At 36.8% G+C, this 20,228-nt stretch overlaps 1 long non-coding RNA gene across 1 annotated transcript; it reads right to left on the bottom strand.

Annotated features, from left to right (window-relative positions):
- Positions 1–1,464: 1,464 nt before the first annotated feature.
- On the bottom strand, positions 1,465–20,021 carry LOC118973302 (uncharacterized). Its single transcript, XR_005062567.2, has 2 exons — positions 19,832–20,021; positions 1,465–1,679 (listed from the first exon to the last, which is right to left on the bottom strand). It is a non-coding gene; the product is annotated as an uncharacterized lncRNA (long non-coding RNA).
- Positions 20,022–20,228: the final 207 nt, after the last annotated feature.

Raw genomic sequence — 20,228 nt, 5'->3', positions numbered from 1 at the left:
ATTGCATGGTTCACCTACACCTAATAAATTTTGGAGCCTAATCACACACAAATTGCTTTTTCTATTTGAATTATCTTTGAATTATGTTCAGAGAAGAGCAAGAAGAGAAAGTTTCTTCTTAGCTGGGGCTGCATTAAGGTCAAATGTGTGTGTCCAATGATCCTTCAAACACGACTTGAAAAGGGGAAACGTATAACTGTTTTGTTATTGTCACAGGGAAATAAGTAGAATGAAAAGAAAATAATGATGGGTCACAGCTGTTTAGCACAAAAACTATTGCAGCTCTTTTACTTCACCGGAATGTATCAAACATAGCCAGGTTTCAACAGGCTGTTATTTTGCCCTTCATGGACAATCATTTATTCTAACCAATTTACCAAGTGCATCCCCAGTCGTGAGTCCTCCTATCTGTGGTGAGGTGAAGACTCTAAGTGCTGAAATGCTGGTTGGCAATCCCGGCACCTGGTGTCCGGCTGCCTGTCTACACCTGTGTGTTGTAGACTCCCCCTGAGCCCTCCTGTCTGGAGGAAAGCCTCTTTCACTTGTGAGGCCCCCTTCCGGAAAGAGACCTTCCTTCCAGCCCCGATGGAGCTCTCCTCCTGACAGTGTCTTGGCGCTCAAGAGGCATGAAAAGGAACCAAGAGGAGAACAGCAGCACCTGGGCTGCGCTCCATGCAGAGGGAAATCACTGCCGGGGTCTGAAAACAAAAGGATTTAAAAAACAGAAATGAAATTAGGTGCAGCTATTGAGAGGTGGAAAGAGGAATAGGTTCAGAGGAGGCAGGTCAACAAAATGAACTTAAGTCTGGAGTATGAATCCTCCAGTGCTTCTGACTCTTGTGCTTTTCTTAGGCATATAACAAGGCAGAGAAAAACACAGAGGGGGCCTTTTCTTTGCACCCCTGAAGTGCTTGGGGACAAATGGAGTCCAATGTCAAATACCCTCCAAAGTGATCTAAGTTTTAATATCTCAGGTCCAGGAATTGGTTTTTAAGCCTTGGTTCTATTCAAAAGAAGATGCCTGGAAAAAAATATTTCAAAGACAGGTTAATTGGCTAATTTCTATGTTTTTTAAAAATAAATTGCAACCAACTATCAAAGCAAAGGACAATTTGATTTAAAAAAAAATCTTTTTAATGAAAAGCCAGAAGAAAATATCAAGCTGGCTTATTATATGAAATTCCTCCTTTACCAGATTCTTCCTGTATGCAGAAACTCAGCTTCAGGCATTAATATCATTAGAATTAACTTTCTAGAAGTGACACGAAGGAATGATGGCATACAATTAAAATACGGTATTTATAGCAAATGGAAGCAGTTAACACACCTCAGACTCTGTAGAGAATGAAAACAGCCTTTTCTTTCTTTGGATCAAACACAGTAATTTAGCTATTTCTAAAAACCTCTTATTAGATTTTTATTTTCATTATTCTTCCAACATTTCAGTGTCACAGTGTCAAATGCTTTGTATACCTGGCTGTTCTTCTCAAGAGGATTCTGTCAGCATGAGGACCCAAGTACTATCCCAGGCCATTTTCTGTGAATTATATCACTCTCCAGAGCATATTCTCTCCTACACTGGGAGATAGCGTGGCTTAATTTTTTCTGAATAATTTTCAAAATCAAATTTGAAAGTTTTCATGAGATGATCCTCCCTGGTGGGTGATACGAAGCATAACCTAAGGGGAAAACAGGAAAATAATTAGCATAAAATACATTAGCATATAGATGCCTTTGAAATAATAAACAGCAGAAAACCGAAATGCTTATCCCCAAAAGAAAGTTATGAGAAAATATGAAATTAACGTACACTTCTCGCATGACAACACCAGCCTGAAAGCCAAAAAGAATATTCTCACTTAGTGAAAGGTGGAATGATCCAGGAGATGGAGAAATTACACCCAAACCAACTCTCCTTTGCTGTTCTGCTCATTTTCAGTACTTCAATGTTCTCTACTTACCCTTCACTCCATGCACCCCTTTTTCCTTTTAAACAGAATAAGATTAGCAGGAAATGAATGTCTTCCTTTTCCTTCCACTAAGAGCTACCACCAAGTCTTTTTTCCCCTCCTTTAGTTACCTTTCTTTCCTAGATGTTCTAAGGAATGCTGGGCTTGGTAGTTCAATTAGCAGGTGGACTTAGGAGCCTTCGTTGAAAAGTGGGATGGGGCTCAGGGTGTGCTGACAGCAGACCATGAATACCATTGACTCTCTTTATACTGCGCAAGGTGGTAAGTTAGCAGGTTGTAGTGTGACAGGAAGAATATGGCCTCTGAAGTCACCCTCATTTAAAAACCTGATCTGGGTAACCCTGGAAAAGTCCTCAAAACATGATTAGTTTCCATTTTCTCTTCTCTGAAATGATGATAGTGTTGTCTGTTCTTTTGAGTTGTTGTGACAATGAGAGGTTATATAATAAACTACCTGCAATATAAGTAGTTGCTTGATAAAGATGCTCAATTCACCTGCGTCGTGGTTTTAGTGAAAACCCTATAATTTTGGCATTCTGTAGGACTTGGTGAACCTACTTTTCCAGTCCTACTTTCCCACCCCCACTTTGTACATATGTGGGCCCCAAGACATTTATTCAGGAGAGATGCCACAAAATACGATGTTTTGTTCTGGGTCCACAGTGGCATGAGATTATGAAAGTGGTAGGATAAATTTCACTGGAAATAATAAGGTCAAGAAAATAAAGATCCTTTTGAAATATTTCATCTCATGAAACCAAGGGTGGGATTTTCAATTTAACTTTTCAGCAATTGTCAGAAACCCACAAATATTTTATGTGATTCAAAGAAGTAAGGATTTGCTAGCCACACCTTAAACGATCTGATACAGGTGAATTCCCTGAACAAGCCCTTTGTTGGACTGTCAAAACACATGTCAGTGTCCCTATATCCAGACACCATCTACATCATTTCAGTTCTTTTAATATCTAGTTATTTTTTAACGGAGGTCAATTCAGCATTTAGAATACTAATAAAGGGTCATTTGCCCATAATACCATTTGATTTTCAATACTTAGCATGCTGCGTACACATAGTAATAAGATTGGGATGACGAAAATGCTCCTAAGAATGGGTTCTTGATAATATGCTACTAGCTGAATTTGTGATAAGTATCTGGGTGACATAGTTTTGGCTGCTTTGCATGAACCCAGAGGGATGGTTCTATATTTACCTTTTTCTTTTTAAACTTACCTCATTGACTGTCTTGAAACATCATTTGCAGGACATTCCTACCACATGTCCTTTAGTCTTCATCTTTTTTATCCACTTGGGACTTAAAGAGGCCTAGTTTATGGGCCTTAAGGGCCAGTTAAAAAGAAAATGCGTAGAAAGACACACCCCAGGAAGTAAGCCAAAAGCAAATGTTTCTTTGGCTTTTAGGATTTGAAAATATTTTGATTGCCTGAGTGCCTTCTCAGTCTGGCTCCTCCAGCAATGAAGGGAAAGGGTCTGTTTCACAAATGAAACAAATACATATGTAAACAAAATGTATTCTCAACGCTTTACCACTCATACTACTTAAGGTAAAACGTGTTCTCTTCTGAAATCTGAAAAGGATTCGGGGCTCTACCAATTTTTTCCAGGAGAGGTATGTTGATTTGTTGGAGGGCCTCCTTTTAATGCTAACACTGTGCAGACGTGTTTGTTCTGTCATTGTCGTCCACATTTAAACCCATTTGCAGTAAGTAGCTGGGAAAGTGCTGGCCTCTCTTTCCGCAAACTCTACAATCTTTTTTCTGTATTGTTGATGTTCTCAAATCATTCTTCCCAAAGTTTCTCCTTTTAGAACTTAGAGTCCTGTTACAGCTTGATAAAATAAAAATAAGCCTTTCAAGGCAACCTCCATTGGTTATTTAAAAAATTCAGTTGTAGGCTTTTCCTCAATTGCTTTATATGTGGTCAAAATCTTTTTTTGTCTCCACCCCAACGACATAGTTGAAAAAAATCACAAACATTTACTTGGACACTACTATTTCCATGATTAAAAACATAAGTGTAAAAGACTAAATCTCCCACCCCACACAAAAATATATTCTTTAAGCATTTTCAATGATTGGGAAAATAAGTCAACACGAACATCCATGTTCATGTACCTCTGATAGAAGCCCTCCCGTGATGACGATGGAGTCTGGATTTGGGGTGCATGATACACAGTGGGAAAAAACAATAGTTAGTTGATAATAATAATAATGATTGAGGACATCTCCTTCAGGTCTGCTTAAACAATCCTCTTCCTTCCTCAACTTCCTCTTATGCCTGCAACAACTCTGCGCTCCGCAACATGCCCCCAGGTAAGTCCCTCCTGTTACCTGGAATGTTCTGTGCCCTGGGGAACTGTGGTTTAAATAATAAACTGACATATTCCCACTTCTCATCCTCCCACTATGACACAAATCATGTGTAAAATGACATGCCCTGTTCATCTCTCCTTCAGTTTTAAAGCTGATAGACACATGTGCATGGAGTCACAGTAATGTGGCAGTGTTAGAAACACTAATGAGCACAACTTTTTCAGCCCTTGGATTTTTTCCTCATCACATTCCACAACCTGAGCAACCAAGATGTCCTTAAGTAGGTAAATGGATAAATAAACTGTAGTACCTCTAGAAAATGGAATATCATTCAGTGCTAAAAAGAAATGAGCTAACCATGAAAAGACACGGAGGAACCTTGAATGCACACTACCTAGGGAGCAGAGCCCCACGCTGCCTGATTCCAACTACATGATGTCCTGGGAAAGGCAGAACTATAGACACAGGAGAAAGATCAGTGGTGGCCAGGGAGCGGGGTGGGGGAGAGATGAATAGGCAGAGCACAGAGAATTTTGAAGGCTATAAAAATATTCTTTATGAAATTATAATGATAGATATATGTCATTATACATTTATCTAAACCCAGAGAATGTCCAACACCAAGAATGAACCCTAATGTTAATGATGGACTTTGGGAGGTAATGATGTGTCAGTATAGGTTCATTCTTGGTAAAAAAAAGTACCATCCTCAGTAAAAAATGAGTGAAGCAAGTGTGGTGGCAGGATGTATACGGGAATCGCTGTACCTTCCTCTCAGTTTTGTTGTAAACCTAAAACTCTTCTAAAAAAAAGTCTTCAAAAAATGCCATGACCTACCGTATTTCTGGCCTTGTGTATTATAATTCCAATGAAAAAGCAAATATGCTTAGCTCTACATCCTGATTACCTGCTTGCCTTTCTGCCTGCTATTAGAGCTTGGGAGCCGATGTCGGAGAACCTTACCAAAGTCAGTGACTGGAGTTCACAGGGGAAGAGATGCAAGAGAGAATGTCTACATTCTTTAAGATCAGACTCAATCTCTAATTTCTTGTAAAAAAGCCTTTCTCAAAATTTGTTCTCTGAAGATGGGACATGGCTGCAGGTGTTATAAAAATATTCCTATAGAACTAATAATTGCACAGCTCTCCCATCCATCACTGAGATGTACACTCTGAGAATCAGGCTCTGGATCTTAGATCTGTCCCCACACTACAACATGCTTTCTTTCCCCTCTACTTGTAATGTCAACCACGGAGGGTTGTGGAAAGAAGAAAACATAAGGGGAGGTGCCTTATAAACTCTGTAAATATTGCTAGTGGTTTTTAAAGATATGATTATCATGTTGATGATGATGATGATTATTAGATGAGGACCAGTTGATTTCATAATCTATTAAAGGGAAGATATGAGGAAGCAGACAGAGAGTGTATGATGATAAAGTCCAAGAGTGTAGCTTAATATAAACATGATTTTGTTTATTTGACTTGAATGAGAAAAATCATGGGCTCATCCAAAAGTTATTGGGTAAATTGGATTTCTCCTATTTTCTTTCAGTGTATTAGAGTAGGTTTACAAGTAGTAGGTGCCTAATAATAGAGGCCATTTATTGGGGTTCATTACCTTGTGCTTAGAGGTGCTCAACATTCTGCATGACTTACCTCATTCACTTAGTAGGGATAGGAATTGATATCCTAGCATATTAGGTAATATCAAGGTTACATAACATATAAATGTATATTATAGAAAAGGAATCAATAGAACTATGTAAGCCCCAAATAAAGCTATTTAATTTTTTGAATGGGATTTCATGGACACAGGAATATCAGCTTGGGCACCCGGACTGACTAGAGGAGGTGTCAAGGAAATGAATCGGTAAAACAAGACAGCTGTGTGGATGGACAATGGGAAAACTTTTAGGAAAATGTGTAAGAAATGAGGAGGACCCCCAATTCTAGAGAAGACATGGTCTCTCTGGATACAGATCACTGTTCAGGGTACACAACTGTAGCCCTGAAAACTGGGCCATTCTTACAATATATTAGCCTTTACATTCTATAGACTGTCCCCTCCTTGATTATCTATGTGTCTGAAGGTGATTTTCACCAATTTGGAGGGGATTTACAATTTTAATTTGGCCTCTTCTTTTCTTCTGGCATTCATCTGGGACAAAGCCCATACCACCATCGTAGGTCTGTGCTGAGGTAGAAAACTAATCTTTAATATCAATCCATTTCAAACCCAATTGGGCAGACACATTCGTTGCTGAAAGTTCTATAATCCATTTCAATTTCAAATTTAAATTAGAATATTCTATCACCATTTGTGTCAGTAAGACTTCGATTCAGTAACCATGAATAAACCAAGGTAGAAACCCCAATACCAATTTTTCCAGTTAGTTTGACAATATGCTCTGGGCTTGTTAACATAATATTTTAACTAGCAAAGGAATGTGAAGTATTTATTTATAGCATTTATCATCTGTTCTCCTCTTCTTTTCCATTCTCCACAGAAAGCAAGTAGGTAGGGAAATCAATAAAAAGAGTAATGCAAAATAAGAAAAGTGATTGCCTCTACGGATTCCTACTTCTTAGAGTGAAACAGGAGTAATTCTCCTTGTACCACTGAGTTGCACAGAATAGCATATTTAAGAATAGGTCATGGTTATGTGATGATTTTCTGCTAATTGAAAGGGTGGATAAACTCCTGAGATGACTTATTTTCAAACAAACCCTGAAAGCAACATTTTGTCAACACATGGCTGCTGGGTTGGAATCTTGGCTTTGTTATGTCGGAGTATTTGTGCTCCAGATTTCCCATCCACAGCAAGAGAGAACAACAGCCCCCATGCCAAAGGTGTCTGTGAGTGCTTTAGACCAGCACTTGGCATGCAGGGAACATTCTATAAGCATTAGGCATGATCACGGTCATCGTCACCATTACTCACATTATATGTAAATCATTTAAGAGACAAAAGAAAAAACATCCATATTTTGTGGCTTTTGGGGAAATTAAATACCATTTCATTATCTCAGTGATAGCCAATTTATTCATTAGCAATTTATTCATTATTCATTAGCATGCTTACTATGTGCCAAACAGTACAGTATTCAACAAGACAGAAAAATTTTGTCCTTACAGAGTATCTGTTCTAGGGGGATGAAAGACAATAAACACATTTATAGTATGATGTCCGTAGTGATGAGTACTGTGGAGAAAACTAAAGGAGAAATGCAGAGTGACCTTTGCTCTGTCCCTGCCTTCAGCCGCGTTTGGGAAAATGGCTCACTGCCAGCCATGCTTTTGCTCTGAAAGGAATTCTCAAGTTAACCTTCTCAGGAACTGCTTCACTGAAATCCCAACCATTTGGATGCCACAAAAATAATCCAGCATATGAACACATCCAGACATATGTACACCGGTTTTCTAAAATGTAATGTGTATGTAATTTCCCGAATGGCTGGTTGTCACATCCATCTGGTCTTATTTCCATAGCACTTGAATGCACCACGAGGATATAAACCCTAAAAGCTAGAAAACAGAATTTAAATACCCAAACACATACGAGGTGTGTTTTCAAAAGCAGCAGGCTAGCGAGCACTGGGGTAACTTCATTAACTTTCCAGCCACAGTTGAGAGTAGCTGAGACGAAGCATAAAGGCCACAGGACATAAAAGACATTCCACCGGCAGACCTCATTAAGTGGGCTTAAGACAAGCTTGACAAGCTAATGACAAAAATCTAATTTGGAATTTCTGGACATAAGAACCCTGAACAAGTCTAAATACACCAAGACTCTACCATGCGTGCTATCTGAAAAGGCAACAACCTAGTGTCAATTAGGTCCATGTAGTTCATGAATCAAAGCCCAGGCATGGATGTTGTCCTATTCAACTACACGGACTAGCAAAGCATGTTCTGTGTGGCTTTGGGTTTGGGCTTTGGTCCTATTGAAATTGCACAGATGTTGCAGGGTCCTAAATGAACAGTGGTCTCCAGGGAGATGCTCATCAGGCTGCATATACCGAACAAAAGCATGGCTAGAATCTAGGGACCACACTGTTCAGAAAGCATTTTTGCTATTGTTTTCCCTTTCTCTAAAGGGCTTTCCAATCTCTAAATTCTGTCAGCACCTATGGAGTTTGCACCTTGTTAGAATATTCTTACTTAAATGCCATGTTAGAATTCTCTAGTTGCTCAAGGTATATGTATTTACATCTCTTGAGTGGAGGAGAATTAATTTTCCTAAAATAAAAGCATTAATGTATGCTGTGTACAAGGGGAAGTGCCTTGATTGATCTCCAGATCAATCTTTTTATGATCAATCCACTTTTATAGATAAGAAAGCTGAGGATTCAAATAGCATGCTGCGCCTCTAATTAGTGGAGAACCAGTGATTTATACCCAGGCCGGCTTATGTCAAAGACCACATTCATATTCTACTATCGGGCATAGGGAGGAATAAATGCTGTTGAATGAATACATGAGTGGATAAAGTGCACAACTTAATATCCTAAGAATTAAAGGAGGAAGGATCTGCCACAATACCCCTATTGCAATAATAGGGTTGTAATGGTAGGATAGTACTTGAAGTCATGGAAGGCATTGCATCTTGTACTTACTGTATCCTTACAGTGCCATTGGCAATACCTCACAAATACAAGTTACTTGAATATTTATTCAATCAGTGAAAGATTCTAACCCAACATACCAAATAATAAATAGGTGAAATGGTTTTCTTGGGTCATTTTCAAATAATAAATAGGTGAAATGGTTTCCTTGGGTCATTTTCCCTCTCCTGTGACTAGCCTTTTATATGAAGGAAGAATAGATTTTTTTGGAATCTACCTCCAGGTGCTAATTTCTCAAGACAGTCCCATGAGACCTGTGTAAACCTGTGGGCTTTTGGTCAGGCCCAAGGGAGACTGAAGTTCCTAATCCCAGCTTTTCCAAATATGGCCCACCTCATTTCCAGCTAAGTCCTAGAAATAACAGTGGAAATGATTATCTTTATTCCAAACAATGCAAATAGCCAGTATATCTTAATAAATGTTTGCCTAGGAGAAATGAATTCCATTCCATGTATCAAAATCTGGAACCATCCTGGATTTTCTAATCTACTCATCCCTGGGTTCTCCTCTTAAATGCAGTGATAGTCACTTAGGACATTACTCTGCAAATGATGCATGAAGAAATAGCATTATTAGCTTCTTTTGTCCCAAACAGGGCAGAGAAAGACTCTGAGTATATTCTCCTCTCTTCATTGCTTTCCTATCCCTACTGTAGTAAGAGACATTGGGTGAGCCCCTTCACATCTCTGCATATCATCTTTACAAAGAAGAATGTAAGGTCACTTGCCCTATCTTGTTACTGGGGAGATTACATATGATAATACATACAAAGTTATTTTTGAACTATGAAGAATTACATAGCCGTTAGAAGTCATTAGGAAAGAAGAAAGTCAGAAGCTCCAGTACAACATACCTTGAGAAGACAGGTGTTTAACTTCACTCTTATGTAAATGATAGATGTATGTATATAGGCAAACATGAATACATATACACCTGGGGCAAAATGGGCTTGTATATATATATTGGTGGGATATTTGAATCACTTCTGCGTAAATCTTTAAGAGTTCGTGAATTCCACATTAAGAGAAAATCTCTAATAATCTCTGTTGGTTTTTGATGCACAGTTTCTGTATTTTATATAGTAATTACATTATTTTTTGCCAACTTGACTGGTTTAAGGCATGTATATATATTATGTAGTTGATTCATCATAACACCACTATAAGTAGGTAGTATCGTTTCTCTTGGTGCATAAGGGTAAACTAAGACCCAAAAGAATTTTTTTTTAAATGCCCCAAGATCACACTGCTGGCAAATGACAGAGGCAAAACCTGCATTTAGGTCTGCCTGTTACAAAGCTTTGCTTACCAATTCAAGTCCTGTTCATTTGAAATTTGCATTAACAAAGCATTGCATATTTTATATTTTTCAGGGAGCAAGTTCAAATGAATTCTATCCTTTTGTGAAATGTTAGGGTTCCTTTGACCAGAATATAAACTGACCAAAACTACACAGCTTTTAAAAAATAACAAGGAGCTTTAAATGTTTTTAAATGTCTTAAGGGGTTCACAATCCCTGGACCAAGTAATACACAGTATCCTGTAATACAGGTTGCTGAGAGTTATAAATGGGGTTAATGGCCATGATTTTTACTTATTGGTAACCACAGTTCACTCAAGGCATACCCTGAGTGTTTCTACTGTGTGCATATGAATTCTCATGTGATAAAGCTTTGTGATGGTAGGGGAAGGTTTAACAAAAAAGTAAAGGATATCCCTCGGGGAGCCTACCATCCATCCCTTTGAAAAGATACCAGCATACTTGAAGCAGTCAAGGAAGCAAATTCTTCTTAGAATACATTAGCAATACTTAGAAGTAATAAAACTAAATCAAAATTTCTTCAAAGGATTAAGTCTCTCAGCCTTTAACTCAGTCTGACCTGCTTCCCCCACATGCCAATTAGAGTTCAAAGAAAAGATTCACACACTTCATTTGCAGGTCCATTGAACCTTGGGCACAAGTGATAAAGTCAGAAAGATAGCTATATTTATTTCTAAAATTAACTGATTTGCACTCTGAGGTTAAGTGATTTGCCTAAAGACAATTATTGGAATATCTGATAAAACTCCGTAACTCCATTTCATATTTCACATCACTGACCTGTTTTCCTATTTTAAGGTTACTACATAGAAATGCTCACATAGGTCAACACAGATTATAGAAATGGTTCTAACACAAAACAGTTCATGTCCACATATGGAGATAAAAACAAAAAAACCTTTTACTAAAATATCTCATGAAGAGCAAAGAGTACCATAAACATCAGTGTGAATAGAATAGATGGCTGAACTTTATAGGGGGAATTTTTCTTTTATCTGGGCTCTGAAAGTAGACTCATTTATTCAGCAGCTGCTTTAGTGAACCCAGCAGCACAGAGAACAAACACACCCAACAATCAACCTGGCTGGCTGACCTCAGGGTCTAAATTCTACTCTTCACTGAGGTGATTTTATGAATGGATGTACACACACATGTACACACACACACACACACACACACACACACACACACACACACACACCCCACACACTTTGGTTCTCTGACAAAGAACTCTCTTCGAGTGCCCACTACCTTTAGCTACTGGAAAATAAAACTTTCCATGTTCTTAGGCACGAAGAAATGATAAGAATACAGGAATTTTACATTAAGCATCTTTGAAATTCAGGACTAATGCTAAAGTGACAATCACAAGCAGAATAACTCAAAGGGGATTTTTCAAAGCATACTATTAAATAATCACAACTTAACAGATGAGAATTTTAGTTTTGAAATATTGGGATTAGCTTCACTGATTCGACAGCAAAGAGCAATAATATGCTATAACTGGTACTGACACTGAAAATGGAACACAAATGGTTCCAAACAGGACTGAATATCCTTTTTCCCTACTTTGATTTAAGCTATTTCGAGTATTTCATATTTTCCTGTGCCTGTTAAAAGTACTTCAATACTTTGTAGCTAAAATGTAACTAAGGCAGAGTCACTTTAACAAATTTCTTGTTTTTAGTATAAGATTTCATTGTAAATTTTGCCAGACCTAAGCCTACCTTAGAAACTCAAATGACACAAAACTTTGGGGACAGAAATAAACATAATCAAAACAATTCAATTTTTGGTAATTATAATTCTCACTTAAACCTAAGATTAAACATGCCAAACTATAATTATGCTCAAATTTGCATCTTGAAAATTATCCCCATTTTGCTCATAGTGTCTTAAAATATCTAATAAGGGATCTTAAACTCTTAAGTTTGAGTCAAGAGGCCTTATTTTCACAGCCTCTTGGAAGAAGAGACTATTATGCATTAAGCACAGTTATTCAGCCTGTTGGGAAAGGGAAGATGGATCCATTATTTCTTCACTACATGATGTGCAGGATCTGTACTATAATCTTTGGTTACCTCTAAGTCACATGGCCGTTAATGAGTGCTGAGTGCCGCAGAAGACAGCAACAGATTAATGCCTTCTTTGGAGAGAAACTTAAACAAAACAGGTCATGTTTGAGGACAAAGGTAATGGGAACCAAAGGCACAGAAAAAGCTGTAATATTTTAAAACTGGGCACTTGAAAAGAAGCACTGTGTTGCTATCTATTTTCACATTTTAAATTAAAGATGAGAGACAATCTGAAGACAACGTGGACTCCCGTTCCAGCCCTCCAAATTGTTCATTGATTCATAAGAATCCTGTGGTCAAACTTTTGTTTTTATTATTATTATTATTTATGTGGAAGGCAAAAAGAAAACAAACATAGGATACAAATCAGTGTAAGCTGTCTGTTTGACTAACTTTTCTGCTCTTTGATTTCATTAAATTAGCCAGTTGATGTGATTAAACTTTCAAGGTGGTTTATTTATCTTCATCTTTGGGACAGTAGGTGGATATAATCTGGGAATATATTGGTCAAGAAATAGATTGAGTCTGGCTGGGCAGGGCTGGCACATTGTCAAAGCACAGGATGAGTTTCTTACTAAAAAACATATGAATATAGCTTCCATTGAGTACAATATTCACATTAATACTGGAATATGGCAGGAGAAGCCTGGCTGACATCCCGTCTGTTCTTATGAATTAAATTTAGAAATCATATGTAATATAGACATTTCTGTCTGAATATCATAAAACCCTGACACATCTAGGCTTTCATTAGAAAGCTCCACGATGTGACTTGAATAACAATCTGTCTTAGCTAATTAGTATTTTCAGTTTAGCATATTCACTTTCAGACATATTGCTGTTTGCACATGGTAATTTAGGTAAACAGATACCATCCACAGCTGCATCAATTAACACTGCTAATCAAAACTGAATTCAGGTAATTAGGCACGTTTATGCCAAAAAATGTGTAATTTCAGAGAAAAGCTAGATTCTTCAGTAATATGTCAATAAGTAAAAATCTCCTTTTGCTTATGAAGATGAAGAGTGAGGGGAGAGAAATCATCATTAATATATACATCAGGCAGACAGAGTAAAAAGTCCTAAATTAAATCTCACACTTTAATTGGCCTCTATTTTCAGAAATTGGATCATAGTTTTCATAAATGTTTGCCTCATGTTTCCACATAGTAAAGTTGATTCGCATCTGCCTGAGGGTTTAATCGTCGTCAAGCAGGACTCAAATGGTGAATGAATTCTCAAGTATTTATATAATTGGAAGAGACGTTGGTCAAACTTGCTCTTCCGCCTTGCCTAGCATCTCTCAGGGAAGATGTTCTCAGTATGTCTTGTTTTATTACTCATTTTAATCTTCCCTGCTGCAAAGTACTTTCATTAGCAGCTAGAATCACCATTGCAGTTTCTTATTTTCCTGCAAATACTCTTAAACTTCCCTGAGTCTATAAAATGCCCTTTAAATGTTTTTTTCATTCATTTCAAAATGAATATTGTGAATTATTTTTCCTATTTTTCTACAAATATAAACCAATCCAATGACTTTGATTATACATCCTAATCAGTTCAGAAGAACTAGTTTAACTGTTGGTAAGTTATAAGTGACTAACCAGTGACTGAAACTCGGGATGTGGAGGGAGACTGGTAGGCCCAGAGTTAAAGCTGAAGTAAGTAAAGCAGAAAATTGAGACCTTTTAAAAAGCATTCTGAAGGAGATATGGGAATATATTTACATCTGTATCTATGAGCTCTATCTATCGTTCATCACAACTTCTCCTCTTCCTTTTTAAACTCTGCAGATTTGTTAGTGCAAACACCAGGTCTTTATAATGAAGTACTGAATTCAGTGTTCCTAGTTTTGTTTTAATGGTGACAGTCACTTTGAATCCAATGCAGTGAACATTTCCTCAGTACGTACCATGTACCGGGTATTCTTTTAGGCCCTGTGGGTATGTATAGAGATGGATTTAGACCTATCATACTCCTCTGAGCCAAGCTCTGAGTTTATAGACCAAAAGAATCAACTTTCAACAGGTAGGCCAACTATCAAAGTGAAAATTTATATGTCAGTTCCAAACTTTCAAAATCTCCTAGGCTAATTTTGCAGAGATTTACTTTTTTGTCTAACCCATGCTAAATTTTTCCTCTCATAATAAAGCAGGAAATGAAAACCATAAATAATTGTTTTGCCAAGTAGCATATCATTTTCTCATATTGCAGGAATCCCATATAGCTTGTTTTTATACTTTAATATTTATCAAAAGGATTTTTTCCCATTATTCCTTTAAACTTCATTTGGTGTAAACAACTGGACGATTCCTTATGGAAGAGAAATCGAACAGGCTCTGTGCTCAAATCCACTTTCAGGAATTTTGAAATCTGGAGGCACATTTATCAATGGGTTGTCAAACGACTCAACCAATGGAAGTGTGCATGAGGCGGCCAGTCATACCTTTGACTCTGTATCAAACAGGATTATTTATGAATTTCCAATGAAAGATATGTAAGCACAAATATTTTAAAGACAACGTTAACTGGTTTTCAGTGAACTAAATGATTAATACTTGGGGAGGACAATTTCTGGTCTCTACAAAATGAGCCAACTAAGTGGAGTTCATTGCATGGATGTGCCAGTGAAAACCTATGTCATTCTAAACCACCTCTTCTTTAGGAATGAATCAGGAGAGAATTAATTCTTTCACTGTGGTTCTTGTGATTTAGTAAATTCTGTTGTCTGGGGAAAGTGTTTAAACACATCTAAAAATCCTATGTTCATAGTCACCAAGTTTTAGCAAAGTGAATGCTATGAATATTGCAGTGATGGGTCTGGTGAAGAAGGCCTTGAACTTGGCACCAAGTTTCAATCAAGCTGTGCACTGACTAGCTATCTGACTTGCAGTAAATCAACCTTCAACTTGAGTCTCAGTTTCTGGTCTATAACACGTGGCTCATTGCCCCACCTCACTGGGTTGGAGAGAGTACCTGGATCACAGGAGTTGCTCAATAAACACTTGGGGAAACTGAATAAAGATGAGTCAGTGATGGCTCCAGAAATACCAATGCTAAAGGCATTTTAGTCGGTTATCTTATTAAGCAGTTATCCATATTTCAACGTAATACATGAAGGTGGTGCGATAACTTTAATACAAATAGCATGGAATGCATCAAATGACCACACACTGCTACACTACATGAGGTAGCCTTCCAAATCACTGGAAAATGAAGGCGGGGGAACTACCCCTCATCATTAGTTGGAAAGTTAACAACTGGAACATCTACTGACACTACAGTATCTTTATTATTTTTTCAAACAAATTACAAGAAATAATTCATTTGACCAGCATTCTAGAATTACTGTCAAAGAGAATAACACCTTGAAAAAAATTCATATATGACCATTAATGATTCTAAAAACCATGAAAATCCTCAAGTTTTCCACTTGTTCTCTTAGCCCAGGACAGTAAAACTGCTCATGGTAGGTCTACTCTGAATTTTTGTGGAATTAAATTAAATTGTTGACTCACAAACAACACATGGTGAATAAAATGACACCTCTGGTCACTTTTTAAACAGTCTGCCTTTTAAACAGAAGGATTCTAACAAAATATATGGACCATGAAAATATCAAATGGATTAATTTTGGCTTGTTAGTGGTAAAGAATGCTATTTCACAACTATAAGAGAAAATGTCAAGTCGGGGACTGGAGGGATTGGAGAACAGATTGCCAGAAACAAAGGCAACAAAGAAGGAAATAAAAATGTCTTCTAAACATACTGAAGCAAAACAAATGACTGGCTTTGGGATTTAACATAATACAATCCGATTTGCCTTTGCTCTTTTGCCAATTCTTTTTTCTACTCTAAGATAATATGAATTTCACTTTTTTGAGCCATGATTTCCCTTTATGGAAAAGATTGCTTATAATTAATGGCGATACAGAGATGTTATCAGCAGTTTGGCACATTAACTTTTTATGTTTAGAGACTGTTGTATTTATAATAAATTTTAATGCCAAAAATTAGTTTATTTAGTTCTGGTAAGAGGTAAAACAAAAATAATCAAATTAGAAGAGATGATTGAATTATATCTAAAGAATTAAGAGTGCTTATTTTGGGGATTTAATTTAGTGAGAGTGTTTATTTTCTAGCAAAAATTGTCTTTAATGGGAAAACAATTATTATCATGGAACAACTGGATTTTTTTTAAAGTTTGATAGTTCGGTGTACCAAAGCTAAAGCTGATGATCCACATTTTATCAGGAAATGTACAGAAGAACAAATTGTTTACAATTTATGGTTGAATACTGGCCCCATGATTAAGAATTAGGAAATTATCCTTATAGCAAACAGATCTTAGTTAAACATATTATTACTCTCTGCTGCAAGGTATTATGCAGCTCTCTGGAGGATGCCAGAGTGACCTTGCTAGCTGAATAATCTCAGCCACTCTATCTCAAGTTTTTCGTCTTTGACTTTCCTCCTAGGCCTGGAGGAGTAGGAGCCTATCTTTCAGAAAGATGTTAAAAGAGTACATGAAAAGCTTGTGCAAAAATAAACTATAGCACCTAGGGCTTCTTATAGGGCTTCTGAATTTTTACACTATAATATTTTGGACTTTTCTACCTCGACACATTCAGAGTGAATTTTTGATGAAAAAAAGAGAGAAGTAAATTACACGTGGGATGAAGAGAACCCTTATTATCATTTTAATAGTTTACAGACACATAAAAGGAAGATGCATTCACCATGTGAGGGGACCTAAAACTGAAAATATTCAATAACTTAGTAATAAAAAAATTTAATATAATGTGGAAAATGGAAAACAGGATTTTGAACTAACATGAATATGTAACTTTTCACAAAGGCTTCAGGAACATTTAACGAAGAAAAATAAAACCAAACCATTAGGTGACTTTGTAAGTAACTGAAGTTTGCTTCACCTGTAACATTTTTGACCTTAATGAAAATACTGAGTATAACCATAGACTATAAGAGATCATGGGCAATGAAATTTTAGGCATTAGAAATAACCAACTTTACAAACTTTATAAGCAATCATACCCAAAAGCCCCCATTTTCAGGAGACAACCTATAGATTTAGCATGGATAGGATATGGAGTTTAGGTGGTAGGCATTGTATTAGAATAGAGTTGTCACTGTTATTTATTCTTAACTTTTTCAGGATATTCCTAGATTGTTTTTCTATTGAGAGCAAGCATTTTCAGTGTGTAGAGATTGCCTTCAGGCCCTCTGCTTTTGCTGGGGTGGTGGTTTTGATGTTTTGAATGGGGAGTGATGACTGGTACTCTTCCCACATTCTCCCAATTATCTATACATTATTCCATATCCTCTGTCACTGGGATGCTCTTGCCAGAGCTGTGGGTTCTTCCAAAGCAGTATCCCATTCAGACGTGCAAATAGGAAAATTAAAAAAGGAGGGTTTTTTATTATTATTATTTGAATGACATATGACCTGCTCAATGTTTGCATTTAAATTGGCCAGAATAATTCAGCTCTGGCTTTTAATTTCAGAAGGGTTAATCACCCTAACAAAAGTCAATCAAACTTTAATCCTCAATAAAATTGCTACAGCTTCAATCACCTGCAGGACATTTATTATATTCCTATTTCCATGTGAAAGAATGCATTGCTTTCATTATGCATCACTAATCTTCTAACTCTTTATATTAGCACATTTTACCAAAAATATTAATTCCTTTGAAACTCTGACAAGAGTTCATTTCTACACATCTCAGAAGATAATCCTGTTTAAAAGAATGGGTGCATCAGCTGTGAACCACTTTCCTAGCCCTTTTTAATCCTCATAGACATTCACTACTCCAACTGAGGTCTTACAATAGTAAATCTCAGTTACACAAAACATTATGGAAGTTTAGGTTAAAACAACGTTATATTATTTTAGGAACTTAATCCTCTCTATTGTCTATGACTAGGCCATTCATTATTTCTTTCTGTCTATAATGTTGACCGCATACAAAAGTTATTGATTCGGCAAACATTAAGCAAATGTTAACCACATGTGAATAGCAGGAGAAAGACTTAAATTCATTAATTCATTCACTTGGTAAATATATATTGAGTGGCTACTATATAGAAGATACTAGGAAAGGAGCAAAGTCAAAGCGAAAAAGAAACAGAATAGCATTCTCTGCTGAAAAGAGGATGCTGATACCTAGAATATAACAAAATAATGACTTAAACCTCCACTTTCAGCTTTCCATGTCAACATCATGAAGTTTTAGTAAAGATTAGAAATGTGTTAAATTAATTTTAACCAAAATTTCAATGAACAGTTTTTTAAATTATCTGGACATTTAAGGGTTTTAAAATTCATAATCCCATAAAATCATGCATTTAAAAAAATTTGAGAATATGAAATTTGATTGTTAAATTTTAAAATTAATATATTCAGAACATCTAGTCTCCCATGGTAGGAACAAAGCCATAAGGAAGTTTAAATGGGCTTATTAAAAATATACATGCTGTGCATCAGTTCATTTCCAAAACATCATCATTTCATGGTGTTTAAAAACTGCTATTAACACAAAAGCAAATAGCAAAGGTAAAAAAAACAAATTACTGCTTTTGGGGTTGTTGTTGTTTTTTTTTGTCAAGATACACTGGCCTGGAATGACCAAGGAGGGAAAGTAGAAAACCTCTACATAAGCCCCTAATTCTATTGCAAATTGGTTGCCTTGCTATTATAGCAGTGGTGTGACACAGCATAAATAGCCCAAAGTTTTCCTTCCGCTTATTTTTTGAGATGCCTTCCTCTTTGCACTCAGAGGGAAGCCCAGAGGTATATATACACAGAGGCACATGCCCTTCCTCATCAATATTCAAGTTCATTAATTAGCAATATGTAATGGCTATAACTTGGGAAACTCCCCAGAGCTTAAATAGTCTATCAAGCAAAACAAATCACAGTAAAAGGAAACTACGGGTATAACACTCAATGGCCAGACTGACACTGGGGAACAGCACAAAATTTCAAGAAATTCTGATCTTTCTCAACGTTGTAAGGTCAAGATTTCAACCTTCCCTGCCCCTACTTTGAGCATTTTTTGAAACTGAATCTCTACATATTCTATAATGATGCATGCTGCATGCTTTTTTTCACTCCTATAAGGAGGTTGACACAATAGAATAAAGCAAAGCAATGGCTTTTGCATTGTTAAGCAAAATAAACCCAATGTTACACAATATAAATGTTCAATTGTTATTTGTCCCCTAATAGTTATTGTAAAAATGGATAAAGATTAGTTAGACACAACAGGCAAAACACTGTTTTATATTCCATTCTCAGTTTCAAAAGCCACTTCATTATATTCCAGATTTGGAAAAACCCAAAGATTTCATACAATATGCTGTAAAGGCATATGTGTCTTCTTATGAATCATTTTGGTCATGAAACAAAAAAGAACCCACTGACCATCAAACAAAAATCTTAATAAGGAAGCCCAAGGTGTGATATTATGAGAGAAACATACCTTTGGCTGAACAAGTTCATGACTGCGCATCTTGCCTACACAGCTCTGCCATTCCACCTGGAGCAAAAGTCGACTCCGTGTCCCTTGTGATCTTTGTGACAATGCCATCATATCACTGGCAAATTTTTCGATTAAACTTTGCAGATGTAGTAGCAACTTTGTTAATTATGATATTAGCCAGCTGGCGGGCACAATCAGTCAACCGCTGTAAGAAAGCCAGACAGAGAGACATCTAATCATCGCAACCAGAGCAGATAAATGTTGTTCCTTTCTCATTCGTGTCACAGATTCCTTCCCTTCTGACCCTCTCCTCAGCCATCGACTGTCAAATTTAGATTCCGCGAGCTCCCAGCTTCCCTTTATCCCCGCCTCAGATCTGAAACTCCTGGTTATCAGG

Source organism: Manis javanica, chromosome 10 (assembly GCF_040802235.1).
Source record: "Manis javanica isolate MJ-LG chromosome 10, MJ_LKY, whole genome shotgun sequence".
NCBI classification, from domain to species: Eukaryota; Metazoa; Chordata; class Mammalia; order Pholidota; family Manidae; genus Manis; species Manis javanica.
The sequence above is the reverse complement of the archived record's forward strand: the minus strand, read 5'-3'. Positions and strand labels throughout refer to the sequence as shown.